Raw genomic sequence first — 15363 nt, forward strand, 5'->3', positions numbered from 1 at the left:
TGTTGCTAAGTGGAACAGAGAAGTGATAGTAGTTCAATATAATCAATTTTGACATTCTTAGACTTTGGCTGCATTTTAACTTAATTTTCCGAAGCGAAGTGTTACTAGCAACTGGAAATAAAATTCGAGAAGAGATTTAAAAATGGCAACATTCATATTATGAGTATTGGGGTTACTTATTGTATATTCGGCAGCTTCGTTCTCTTCGTAATAGGGGTATTTTCTTATCATTAAAAACCTGACGATTGGCAAACAATATAGCCACAGGATGAAAAGAACAATACTTTAGAAAATTCATCAGTTTCCTTAACGAAAATCTGTCATGACTCAACAACCTACTCCTTAACGGAATCCAGTATAGTGTAATGAGTTAGTTTAAGGTTTCAGCTGAACATGAACCTTAAATCTTCAAGAGCACAAATCTAGAGAACCGGACATCGATTCGCGTTGAAAACTTGATTGATTATGGTCACCGCCAGTTACCAGTGGATCAAGTTTTCAGCTTGAACTGCAGTCTGATTATTTATATTTGCGGTCTCGAATATTTGCGGTCTCGAATATTTGCGGTCTCGAATATTTGCGGTCTTCGATTAATCTTCACCTTAACCCTTCTTCTTCTTCTTCTTCTTTTAGGTCCTCACTGGAACAGATCCACTCGGCTTAGGAAGGCCCCTCTATTACCCAAATTTTTATTTTCGATCTAATTGCTATGTTTCGTTATAAAAAAAAACATTAGCGAATTGTTAACAATAATTTATTATTGCTCACAAAACTCATAATTTAGGTTTTAGTTTTTTATATTTTTCTAATTTTTGAACATCTTTTTTTTAATAAATTTCTGATTACCATTTTAGTTAAAGTTTGAGGTTTAACGGTAATTTGATATTTTACCGTAATTTGAAGTTACTTCCAGTTGATTTTGGGAATATCTAAAGTGAACATATTTTTCTTTTACACTCTGAATAAAACTCAAACTTTTGTAGCAATTTTTCAAAAACACGAAATATACGTTTCAAAAGCCTTTTTATGATATGCTTGTTATGGACTACCCTGGGAGGGAGGTACAGATACTTACTACACTTGATGAACTAGACTTGATGAAAGTCGCTAGCTTTCTTTTTGATTGTGTACTTTTGATCTTTCCGGAGAAATATGGAAAAAGCATTAATTTTTTTTTATTGTAAGAAGTAAAAATATGCGTATTTCAATACTTTATCTTCTTGAATACTTTATATTCAATCGAAATAAAAAAAAGCTCTCGTGACACTATTTTAGAATTGATTCTCATTCGGTTTTTGTCACTTGTGATGAAATGCTAAAACATGTTTTGATCAATTACGCACTTTACTATGTGTGTCCATTGTTTGTGAACCCGGCTCACAGTAACAGTTCGTTACAGCAGAGTCTGGGCTCACCTCGATGTAGAATAATTTCGCATCTGTTTCTTCCTCCCAGTTCCCACCTATTAGGCTAATTGTCATTCTGGTTTTAAAGCTACGAAAAATTACAAAAATCCCAAATGGTGTCCCGTATGATGGCGAGTTTCGATATTAGAGGGTTAAGAGCCCCTCTATTAATTACGTAAAGATGTCATAACTATCAAACTCGGGAAGCCTCGACGAGTGTTGTGAAAATCGAGTGCAACGAGCTGCGTACAACTTTTTTAACGTTTAAAAATTCGTTGGAAATCGATTGGAGAAAAGAATACAATGAACAAATTTTCATTCAGCTGTTTCAGCGTTGCAAAAAGTACAGTGATACTAAAAAGCATCAGTATCCTGGAAATTCTGTTCCCAAAATTAGTATTTTCTGAATAATGCAATCAATACTGTTTTAGATGTTTTTGCATAAAGCAGCGTATTCACTGCATTATGATTACCCATGCCTTGCTCGAGGTGTCCGGGGATGATGATTTTCCTTATAAGAATTTACTAAAGAAATCCAAACATTAACATCAATTTGTATGATATCCTGCAAAACTAATTGAAAAGGAACTTCTTAGACAACTTTTTTGGCTTAAACTAAGACTTATCTGGCAACTCTGCCGCTCTGTGAGAACTGTGATCTCTGTCGTCGCATCGATTTGTTACCAAATTTCGTCGTTTTGTGCCGCCTAAATTGCTCTGTCCCGCATAATTCTGTCCACAAGTACCCAAGCCATCCGTCACACAAACTGTTTGCACTGTTTAGTCAGGTAGGATTAGTGAAAATCTTATTTTTCCGAGCTGGCTTGAGTGTGGTCAGAGAAAGCCACCTCCGCCATCGCCCTATATAAACAATCTCCCACCTCGCCGCTCTCCACCTGCACTACTGTCGCAGTTCTGTGTATCGTACTGATCACCGATATAAACAAAAACAACCGATCGTCAGATAAAAAATTTGCCTGTTGCCGCCCGCCGATTCCGATATATCGTGTCATTTAACCCACCTGTAGCATTCCAAGCCAATAGAAAACGTTTGTTTCTGCTCGCCTTCTCATTGCGCAATCCGAAAAACCCGCCAAAGGTTCGCCAAGACTGAAATCATCATCATCGTCGTAGAAATTTTTCCTCATCGCCGTCATCGTTTGCGTGAAGATAAACAACGCTTGCTGTACCACAACTTGTGTGCGCTTGTATGTATTGAAGATTTATAGAAAACAATCAATCTCGTATTGTGCCCAGTCTGTCAACGTCATACTCCAGCCATCGATCCGCACTAGTGGCGCCATCTAGTTGTCACTGCTCGCACTGCAGTTAGAGCAACCCCACCGTTGTTGCCATCCAGTGTAGTTAAACATATTCATGGCTACATCAGAAGTATGTCACAGCTGCGCGCGCAGCATGTCTGCTTCTGAAGTTGTTTGCGGCGGTTTTTGTAAAGCTACTTTCCACTTCTCGTGTGCAGCAATATCGGAAGAGCTTTACAAACAAATATGCGGTAAACCCGCTATCTTCTGGATGTGTAATGGCTGTCGTGAAATGATGGGTAATGCTCGCTTCAAAAACGCTTTGTCGTCCATGAATGCCGCAACAATTGAACTCAACGATACGTACCAAAAACTTCTCGAAGACATGAAAAGTGAGATTAAGCAGAGTCTTATCGCAGAAATAAGAGAGGAAATCAAAGGAGGTTTCAACAAGCTTTCCCCAGCTGTATTTTCACCCCTCTCACGACGTTTCAAGTTTGGAAATACTAATTCTCCTAAGAGACGACTTGATGAAGAGGCCGCGACATCCGACCAACCGGCTAAAATTATTCGCGGTATCGGTCCGTCGGCTGCCAACATATCAGTTCGCGTGGACAGTCCCGCTGATAAGTTTTGGGTATACCTCACAAAAATATCACCGGAAGTTACAGAAACTGACATCGAGAAGCTCGCCAAGGAATGTTTGCGTGTAGATGAAGTCGCTGTTAAATCGTTGATTCCGAGAGGTCGACCGTCTTCGACACTGTCTTTCATTTCCTTCAAAGTTGGTGTAGACCCGGAATCTAAATCTAAGGCTTTGGATCCTGCATCCTGGCCGCAAGGGATCGAATTCCGAGAGTTTATCGAAGATGAAGGACGAAGGACTCAACATTTTTGGAAACCGACGCCGAATGTGGACTCCGGCCCGATAATCATCTCGTAGAACCAGTTGATGCAAATAGTTTTTCCAACTCTTCTCCAACGCTACCCAATCTTTCTAACTTGACCGTTTATTACCAGAACGTCAGAGGGCTAAGGACAAAGACAAATTCGCTATTTCTATCGTTGGCGTCCTGTGATTACGATATTGTGGTATTCACCGAGACGTGGCTGCACGCTGACATTTCAAATGCTGAGCTATCGAGCAACTATGCCATCTACCGCTGTGACCGGAATTCTCGAACTAGCGCACTTCGGCGGGGTGGTGGCGTGTTGATTGCGGTGAAATTGGAGCTAAACTGCAAATCCGTGCATCTTGTGGATTGTGAAAGTCTCGAACAGATCGCTGTACAAATTGTCCTGCCACATCAATCGCTATTCGTTTGTTCCATCTATATTCGTCCTTGCAGTCAACCCGAATACTTCATCAAGCACGCTGAATCTGTACAAGGGCTTCTTGACATGGCCAACCCTCATGATACAGTGATCGTAACGGGTGATTACAACTTGCCTCATCTAGCCTGGAATTACGACGAGGACGTGCTAGGATTTCTGCCCCTCAACGCTTCGTCTGAACAAGAACTTGTTGTAGTGGAATCGTTGCTGTCTACTGGACTTAAGCAGATCAATTATGCTGTCAACTCAAACGGTAAGTTGCTTGACTTAGTATTTGTCAGTGACTCAGATACCGTTGAACTGTTCGAACCGCCCTCTGCTATGATGAAAGTAGACCAATACCATAAGCCAATAGTTTTGAAAGTCGACTTCCGACCGGGTAGCAAACCGCAATCATACAGAACGTTCCATGAATACGATTTTGCAAGATGTGATTTCAGTGTCATCAATGCAAAAATATTGGCTTTAGACTGGGATCAATTGCTTACCCTTTCCAACGTAGATGCAGCTGTATCCGTGTTTTATGACAACATTTATCAAATAATACACGATACTGTCCCCGTTAAGACCCGTAGATCTGCTATGAGACTCCAACAGCCATGGTGGAACCCGCAATTACGCAATTTGCGAAACCGTCTACGTAAAGCCCGAAAACGCTATTTTCGTTCCAGAACCTCTGAGAAGATGCGTGCTGTAGAGCTGGCTGAAGCAGAATACAATAGTCTGCTTGAAGCCTGTTTCCGCGAGTACATGGATAATATTCAGACTAGTTTAAGAGACAATCCGACGTCTTTTTGGTCCTTCGTAAACTCTCGCAAGAAATCATCTGGCATTCCTACAGACCTCACCTACTGCAACCATAGCTCTTCCTGTGATGCCTCCTCGGCAAATTTATTTGCTGATTTCTTCCGGAGCGTCTTCGATAATAACCAACCGCCTACTTCACAGCAGTACATAGACCAATTACCGTCCTTCAACATCTTTCTGCAACGGCCTGACTTCAGCCTCGAATTAATCAAGCAAACCCTCGGCTCAGTTGACGTCTCGAAAGGTCCTGGCCCAGATCACATCCCGCCGTCCTTCATCAGGAACTGTGCATCTTCGTTGGCATTACCTGTCGCATCCATTTTCAACCGCTCGCTTCGGGATGGAGTTTTTCCTGATGCTTGGAAGCTTGCCTCAATCACGCCGATCTTCAAGTCCGGAAACATTCACAGAGTTGAAAACTATCGTCCTATCTCGATTCTCAACTGCCTGGCTAAAGTTTTGGAAAGCCTTCTGCATGACATGTTGTATCCCGCAGTTCATGGTATCATCTCGGAATTCCAGCATGGATTTGTGAAAAAACGCTCGACCATTACGAACTTGATGAGCTTCACCAATACCGTTATCCGCAGCAATGAGAAACGCCAACAAACAGACGCCGTTTACATAGACTTTTCCAAGGCTTTTGACAAAGTACCACACGCTATCGCTATAGCAAAACTGAGCCGCCTCGTGCTTCCGGCATGGGTTGTTAGCTGGATAAAATCATATTTATCGTCAAGGAAAGCATTCGTTAAGATTCGCGGCGCTAAGTCCGACGTGTTTGCCATTCCTTCAGGTGTCCCGCAAGGTAGTATCCTGGGGCCTCTAATTTTCGTACTTTTCGTCAACGATATTTGTGATCAGCTACACTGTTGTAAATTACTCTATGCAGACGATCTGAAAATCTACCGTGTGATCAAATCGATTCTTGATTGTTGTGCACTCCAGGAGGATATCAATCGATTGACTTCATGGTGTCGAATCAATGGGATGTTAGCCAATGCTGCCAAGTGTAAGGTTATCACTTTCGCACGTGTGAATAGCCCAATCAAATTCGATTATACGATCGACCTTGCCCCGCTTGAAAGAGTTGATGCCATCAAGGATCTCGGGCTCATCTTGGACGACAAATTGCGATTCAACAAGCACATATCTATGGTCATCGCGAAGGCAAACTCAATGATCGGCTTTTTGCGTCGCAACACTATGGAATTCACTGACGTGCATGCTTTGAAGTCTCTCTATTGCTCCTTGATTCGGAGCGTTCTTGAATATGGTGTACAAGTTTGGGCTCCGTATCATGCAGTACACGTAATGCGTATCGAAAGGATCCAAAAAAAGTTTGTTAGATTTGCTCTCCGACGACTTCCGTGGACTGATCCCGATAATCTACCTGCATATGAGCATAGATGTGTGACTTTTTTTTGTCAAAGATGTAGAACAACAAATAATAATAATAATTTATCTTAATTCTTAACAGATCTTTATAAGGAATTTTAAGTTTTATTCAAATAAAGACTGGACGCGGACAAAAATATTTCTTGAATTTCCTCCCAAGCTGAATGCTCGTACCTTTCTCTTAACACTGCTCATGAGATCGTGAGCGAGGCTTACCCATCTTTCTTACACATTTTCTCCCAGTTTTTCTTCAAAGCTTCATCGGTTCTATTCTAATGTGTACCGCTTTTCTTCAACTTCTTCTTCATTATCATTAACGCCATTCGCTTCATATCAATCCATTACAGGCGTTACGGTGAGAGCGAAGGAAGGGCACCAGGCGCTTCTGCAAGCATTCTTCTTGATAAATTTTCCCCTTTTATGGTGACGGTTGTAACAAACGGTTGCTGTACCGCCCGCACTCGCAGATGCGCTTCTTTCTCTTCCGGAACTTTTTCCGGATCCTCCATGCGGGACGTACCGACAAAAAACTCGAGGCCGGGGATTTGTTCGGTGTCCGCCTTGATGTATGTCTCGTCGTCCATGACGAGACAGCCTGGCTTGACAAGCCACTCACAGCTTCCGCACACGCAATTTGGCCACCGTGTTTTGCTTGTCCGTCCGGTTTGGCACCTTCCTGACCTTAAAAACACGTAGCCCAGCCCGCTTCATAGTTTTCTGGACGAACCACTTCGACAAATTGACCTTTTTGGCCACGTCTCGGGTGGAAAGGTTCTTAGAGTACTGCCTTACCTTCCGCGTTTTCTTCGGGTATTCCGTTTTCGGTTTTCGGCCGGTTCCAGCGCGCCGCTCGATGGTTGGATGGTCTTCGTCTCCTGGAACATCTTCACAACGCGGGACACGGTGGAATGGTGGATTCCAAGCCTTTTGTCGATCGCACAGATGGATGGATGGACTGACCAGGATTATCGATCACCGCGCCCAAGAGTTTCTGGCGTAGCTCTTCTTGTTCTTGAGTGCTTCTTAAATACTACTTGACAGATCGCGATAAAATTAAACATTAACACACATAAACACAATACTCTAAACCAGTACTGCCCAAAATTTCATTAATTTTTATTCACCTGATTAAAAGTTACATCTAAAACAAAGTGTCGCATTTTCTCCGAGTCCAATCTTTAGATGGCATAAATTTAACCTGGTGTTGAAAAGGCCAACAACATCGACCATAGTTTTCAATTCTAGCAGTAAATTCTTTCTTTGATTTTGCTTCAATATTTTTAAATAATTTTGCATGATTACAACTTATTGCTTAAAATCTAAAATATATTTTGCCAAGAAAAAATAATATTCTGACGAAGTCCGAAGATTATTTTAATAATTTCCAACACATTTTAATTTCTCATATCGAAGGGTGGCTCTAAACCTAAACCATTTGCTACATATCTCTTGAGAATTATTCAAATAGTATTGTGAAATTTGTTCATATTTCAACTTGAATTCCACCTGAAGGACAACAATTTCACCTATGTCCACTTTGATTTTGGAATATGTTCCCGGATTAAAGTGGAAAAATTACTAACTTTTCGAAAGTTAAGTTAAAAGTTTTCCCTCTCAATTCATCCAAAAATTCATCGATTCTGTCAAATATTATACTGAGATGTTTCGCTAAACTTTTATAATATAATATTTCCAAAATACATCTCAAATTGTGTCAGAAATTATCCTCTGAAATATCGCTGAAAAGTATTTTTGAAATTCCATTCCACTTGTCGTTTGGCATAATGGTCGTTTGGAATAATAATTGACTTACAATGAATATCGGCATTTTCGATGCTTCTACCGAGATCTACATATTGTACCCCGTTTGGCATAAAGTCGTTTGGCATAAGGTCATTTGGCATAAAACCGTTTGGCATAAAGTTGTTTGGCATAATGGCCATTTGGCATAATGATTGATTTAAAATAAATATCGGCATTTTTAAGCTTTTGCCGAGATCAGCAAAAAAATTTGGTAGGTTCTAAACAAGCGTGGTGTTCGTTCAGAGATTTTCCAAGCTAAAAATTTCACAAAAAACGTTGTGACATTGCAGAGCATTACTAAATAAAACTCGTGACGGGTCTCTACATCTCAGAACATAGAGAACATCTTTGAGCTTGTTGCGATACACATATTTGAAAACAGTAAATTGGAAAAGAAAGTTCGCAGGTATTCATCAAGGGAACGCTCATAGAATATTTCGCAGCAGATCAAGCTCTGTCCCAGTTTGGACGTAAAACTCGATGAAAATTACTTGATAAAAGAATGGATTTTTTTTTGCAAAATATCAAAAGCTCTAATCCAAAGATCTATCAATGCGACTTAATGCAAAATAGCCTATATACGACAGTAGATTATTTTTCGTTGAAAATGTTAAAGGCTCTAACGCAAAAAAAAAATCACAGCATAGCTCAAATAAACAACACATCTTTAAAAGAAAATATTTGTGGCAAAACTTTTCAACGGTTCAATATAAATTCTAATTTTGGAAGTGTACATTAAAAATATCGTCTATTATCGAGAGAAACGAAAAATTATTGAAATAATACTTTTTTCCAGCATATCTCGGAAGGAGATCACGCGTTTGCCCCAAAAAAGGATTTGTTGAATAAAGGTTCTAAAGTAATTATCATCCTAACAACACATCTGGCAAGGCTTGATAAAACAGCAAAATATAAAAATGGTTAACATTTAGCTTTACTAAATAATAAAATTTAAAACAGTATAAATATAAAGAACAGCCCATTTTTAAAAGAAGGCAAAATTTATGATTAAACCAATATAAGAATGGACGCCAAAAAATATTGTGGCATAATAAAACGAAAAGACATAAAAAGTGCGTTCTGAATCATCGAAGTGATTGTGCTACTTTTCCCCGAATGACTGGTTTTCCCGAAAAGTGGTGACGAGAAGGAACGATGAACAGTCAAAAGAAGGAAGTATTCTGTCATTCTCGGCTATACACATGTTGGCAAAAATGCTGAGGACGGTAAAACTCGAAAGAACCGAAAATAGAAATAAATTAGGGTGCATATTAGATGGTCAATTCGTTCACCACCCTGAAATGTATAAAGTTACGACAATCATGAGTGCTAAAAGCTTTTCGGGGAAGTGGGCTAGTCGGGGAAACGAGATATTCGGGGAACTGGCATTTGGGGAAACGACATTCGGGGAACCGACATTCGAGGAACCGACATTCGGGGATCCGACATTCGGGGAACCGACATTCGGGGAAAAGTAGCACGACCCATGGAAGTAACTGCAGTAATCGATTTCTCTTTTTTCGTTGATAATTTGAGCAGATCAATGTTATCAATTGCCGTCCTTTTGTCAGTTTGAAACAAAAAAAATGCTTAAAAAAATATAGCTCCAAAGAACAGCCTATGCATAAAAGAAGGAGATATTTATTGAAATTTTAATCAATAGGTTTCATACCTATAACATCATATTTAAAAAAAATAAAAGAAGGGTAAATTTGTGCTAAATATATAAAAATCTTTAGTGCAAAAATTTGTTCCAAAACTCAAAAGGGGAATTAATATTTGAAAAAAGGATAATTTCTGCATAAAAATAAAATACTATTGGCAATAACTTTCCTAATATGCTTAAATTTATACAAGAGCGAATGATTGTTAAATAAAGTGTCATTTTGTATCAATTGATTCCAAAACAAGCCTGATGTCATCAGAAAGATTCAATAGAAACGTAAAAACGAAAAATTGAGAAATTCTTGGTTTCAGACTCATTATGACAAACGACCATCATGCCAAACGACTTTATGCTAAATGACCTACCACCAGATCAACAGCCCCAAAAAATGTTCGTAGATTCTCAATAAGCGTGGTGGTTGTTCAGGGATATTCGAAGCTATTAATGTCAAAAATTGTAGTGACATTAGATAGCATAACTAAATGAACGTGACGGGTCTGGTGGAAGATCTTTTCGGAATAATACTTTTCTCCACATCCCAGAACATAAAGTATCTCTGAGATTGTTGCGATATACATATTTGAAAATAGTAAATTGGCAAAATAAAAGTTCACAGTTATTAATAAAGGGAACGCTCATGAAATATTTCGCTGCAGATCAAGCTCTGTCCCAGTTTGGATGTGACACTTGATGAAAATTACTTGGTAAAAAAAGGGAGAATTTATTTGCAAAATGTTAAAAGCTCTTATCCAATGATCTATTATTGCAGCATTTTGAAAGAAAATATTTGTGGCTAAAGTTTTGAACGATTCAGTATAAATTTTAATTTTGGAAGTGTACATCAAAAATACTGTATATTATCGAAAGAAGGAAATAATTTGTGATTGAAATAATATTTTATCTCAAAAGGAGATCATGTGTTTGCAAAAAAATAAAAATATGTTGAATATTGGCAGGTTCGAACTGAAGTAATAATCATCCTAACAACACGTCTTGTAAGAATTGATAAAACAGCAAAATATAATATTAAGCTTGACTAACTAAATAATAAAATTTAGAACAATATAAAAGTAAAGAGCAGCCTATTTAAATTAGAATGCAAAATTTATGATTAAACCAATAGAAGATTGGACGCCAAACATTATTGCGTAATGATTGTGCTACTTTTCCCCGAATGTCGTTTCTCCGAATGTCGGTTCTCCGAATATCGGTTCTCCGAATGCCAGTTCCCCGAATGATCCGTTTCTCTGAAACGTGGAGCAATATAAATGGGTGCTATACTGCTATAATAGTCTTCAATGGCTTGATGGTGAACGAGAAAGAACGATAAGCAATCAAAAATATGAGGTATTCTGTCATTCTCTCTATCACATGTTGGCAAAAATGCTGAGGACAGTAAAACTCAAAAGAACCGCCAATTAAATAAAGAAGGATGCATATCAGATGGCCAGTTCGTTCACCATCCTGAAATATATAAAATTACGGCAATTATGAGTGCCAAAAACTTTTCGGGGAAGTGGGCTATTCGGGGAAGCAGGATAATCGGGAAACTGGTGTTAGGGTAACGATATTCGGGGAAAAGTAGCGCAGCCCATCGAATTAGCTGCAGTAGTCGATTTCTCTTTTCGCTGATAACTTGAGCAGATCAATGTTATCGATTGCCGCCCATTTGTCAGTTGGAAACAAAAAAATTTATCTAAAAAATACAGCTCAGAAGAATAGCCTATGTACAAAAGAAGGTGAAATTTGTATAATTTTTAAATCAACATTTTGAATACCTATAATTATGGTTACATCAGCTTTAGAAAAAATAAACATAGAAAGAAGGGTAAATTTGTGCCAAATACAACAAAATCTTCAGTGCAAAAATGATTCAAAAGAAGAATTATTATTTGAAAGAAGGGTAATTTCTGTATAAATAATAAAATACTATTGGCAATAACTTTCCTTATATGCTTAAGTTTATTCAAGAGCATATGATTGTTGAATAAAGTGACATTTTGTATCAATTGACTCAACACAACAAGCCTGATATCATCAGAAAGATTCAATACAAACTTAAAAACAAATGTCATCTTTAGAAACTCTTGGTTTCAGACTCATTATGCCAAACGACTTTATGCTAAACGACTTTATGCCAAATGACCTACCACCGTGGTAAAGGAATCTGTGAAGAATCATCAAGCAAACTACCTGGAAAGGAGGAATGGATACCTCACGAACGTGACCACTTAGAAAGATGGCGTCTACGGCAATTTTTTTAATAATCTAAGGGATATCATTGATCGAGCTAGTTGATTATAAATATTACCACAGGGTAACGCTTATTACATTTGTTGACTTCTATGTACATTCGTTGGTTTTACCGCATTATAAGAGGGCCATTCTTCTTCTTCTTCTTCTTATTGGCATTACCGTCCCCACTGGGACAGAGCTGGCTACTCAGCTTAGTGTTCTTATGAGCACTTCCACAGTTATTAACTGTTGCCTAAGTTGCCATTTTCGCATTTGTATATCGTGTGGCAGGTACGATGATACTCTATGCCTAGGGCAGTCAAGGAAATTTCCATTACGAAAAGATCCTGGACCGACCGGGAATCGAACCCAGACACCTTCAGCATGGCTTTGCTTTGTAGCCGCGGACTCTAACCACTCGCCGAAGGAAGGCCCGTATTGTAAACAAAAACTGTCGAGTATTGTTCTTAAGATGTTTCTTGAGAAATACATTTTGGTTTGGTTTCGATAGATATCTTTGTTGCAAAATGATAGCATATAAATCACAACTGTTGTACAACAGGGCGACAGCCCGAAGGTTAAATTCAACTAAAGGTGGTTTCAAAAAACCGCATGGAAATTGACGAAATGGCTGCTTTTTGAAAATGCCTTGTCAGGGTTCGGGGACGTAAAGGCTAAACATTTTTTTTTCTTTCGGATCGTTTTATTTGCATTGCAAAGAAAGTCATGTAGGTAAATTGTATCAACCAGCAAAGATACAATAAAGTCATTCGACCTGCACGAGGAAGAGTTAATTCATGCAGAAGATTGCAGATGGAACATTGAGCTCTGTCCGGTTCGTATTGAACATATTCAACGTCATATGCGAGAAACAACATATATTCTTATAAACGTTAATAGTAGACAAGCGAAAACGAATTCAAGTTTGTTAGTATCAACCCTCAATCTAGCTACAGCAACACAGAATCCACAGAATGCTATACGATGTTCTATCCTAGTAATGGGATGGAACGGTAGAATTCACCAACCAACTTTGACATGAAAACGACTAAATCGAATCAGTAGAGTACGGTGGGGCAAGAGTTTCTTTTCAAAATTTCCAGCCTAGTTTAAATAAATGTTGCTGGTGGATCGAATGCTATTTATCCTACTTAATGTCACTTCAAATTTTATACCTGTTTGATGTTTTGAGGTGAGATTGTAATTTTTGGTCTAACTTTCATTAGATGGAATGAAATAAAAATAAAAATACTATTCGATTGTGTATAAAAAGATGTAGCTAGGCATATCGTAAAACTGCTATGAGGTATAAGTTTTTCCATAAGTTTTTAGAAACCATTTTTGGAAAACGTTCGAGCCCTAATTTATCTCTATCTCGAGAAACTTGTAAATTACCTACATTTTAAATACCTAATACCTTTAAATTTACCGAAATCTGTTTGATCCCGAGAAAAATTCACCAAACTTCTTCACTTTACCTTAGTTTTGCAAAACTTAGTTTGCAAACTACATTGAGTATTTTATATTTAATCATATTTTGGGTAAGTTTCTGATCAAAATTTAGCGTGTATTTTTGTAAACACATAATTGTATAACTAAACTTAATATAGATAAACGTTTGTCCAGTAAAATTGTAGCAAATACGTTGAAGGATCATCATGTGGTATTTATTCCTTTTCAACTGTTATTGTTCTTATTTCTGGAAATATTAAACAATTCGAAAAGCTTGAATTTTTGCCCCACCTTACTCTATGAAGCAAATACGGAAAGCACACCATCCATGCCCTGGACCACAGTGAAAAAGCGATCCAGAAGTGAACTAGGACATTCCCCACATACCTACACGAGTGCCAGGTTGAGAGCAGCCGCCCCATGTGCGGTATTATCCACACCGAACATTTTCCAAGCCACTGGTTTCATTGATGGCTTGCCATTAAACGGGATAAATCGAGAGGAGCAGAAATAAAAGATTATGGCGAATCCATTGTTGAATGATAAGACGATTTCCGGGTGGTTGTGTTCTGATTGCATGCGAGACGAGCACATCCGACGAGCACTACTGGCCACGGCGGTATATGTGGCGTAATCTCCAAATAATTGAAAGAATTATTTTAGTATGTTATTCTCTAGCTTTTACGTCTTACGGTTTTACCTGCGCGAAATACAGAATAAGATCTATAACGCATATTATATTACAACAATTTTATCATAATTGTACAAATTTGGCGGTGTAAATGGCGTTTACACCAACTATGAAATCATGTACAGTACTGTTCGTGATTTTTCTGGTAAATCGCATATTTCAAGTAGGGGAGAACGCTCTGGAACGTACAATTAAAGATTCCTCTCGTTTGATTTCGATATTTAAGGGTAATTGTTCGTATTGCGTGCCTACCTTGGAATTCATGCATGGAGTTTTGAACTACTTCGTTGCAAGCGCGATTATTCGTCGTATCAAATTTAAAATGTTCCACTACGGTGAATATTCTAGCGGCAGCTATTACGCACACGTTGTGCGTATCAATGTGTGCGTGATGTTCGGCGTAGAATTCGGTTTCGATTATTGTGGTGTTTTCGTTGCACTGTGAACAGCTGTCAGTTACTTGTCAGACGAATCAAAACTGATTGCGACCGAAATGAAAATCTCGCGTTTAGTAGCATAAGAACTGTTCATTTTATAAAGTGGACACCGCGTACATGCTATATCTTTTTAATCATATATGTATAAATTCCCAGAGTTGTCTGTCTGTCAGTAACGCTTTGAAAAGTTTCACCGAAATGTTTCATTGAGCACTACAATAGCAATTTAAGAGCACTACAACAGCCTTTTTTAATATTAGAACATTACATTTGCAAATTGTGAAGCACTGCAATAGCTCTTTGACAGAATATTTTGGAGTTTTCAGGGATATTGTTCATTCCAATTCGTGGAATATTCTCGAACCCTTCATCAGAGACGACTACTTTAGGAATCAACTTCATGCAAATTGTAATTCGGTCGAACTTGAATCGGGCTGGAAATGTGAAACGGGTTTCTCCAGTTCCAACTCTGGTTCAAAAACGGGTTCGAAATATGTAAAAGCAAGAAAAACATGAATGAGATGAATGTGCGTCAAATATTCGAGTTTTATTAATTTAGAGTGAAACCTCTCTGAGTCGATGCGCAATGACTCGATATAGATTCATGATTGCATACTTAAAACAAAATTTTAAGGTTTCTGTGATAATCCCTTAAAAAAGCTTTCCAAAACATTCCTGTTCCATGATTCGATATTTCCCTGTGTCGATGGTCTTTTCACCAAAACTGAGATTTTTAAAAATGGCAATGACTTCAGCTATTCGGGAGAATATGCTAGAATTTTTGGTAAGATTCTACTCTAATTCATAGAATCTTCTGGAACTTTTGAAACATTTCACAATATAAGGAACACTACAACAGCATATAAGGCTA

At 38.3% G+C, this 15363-nt stretch overlaps 1 protein-coding gene across 11 annotated transcripts in view; it reads right to left on the reverse strand.

Annotated features, from left to right (window-relative positions):
* Positions 1 to 15363, reverse strand: part of LOC5570905 (cGMP-dependent 3',5'-cyclic phosphodiesterase) — a 181183-nt gene that overhangs the window by 96541 nt on the left and 69279 nt on the right. The window lies entirely within an intron of this gene.

Source organism: Aedes aegypti, chromosome 2, assembly GCF_002204515.2.
Source record: "Aedes aegypti strain LVP_AGWG chromosome 2, AaegL5.0 Primary Assembly, whole genome shotgun sequence".
NCBI lineage: Eukaryota > Metazoa > Arthropoda > Insecta > Diptera > Culicidae > Aedes > Aedes aegypti.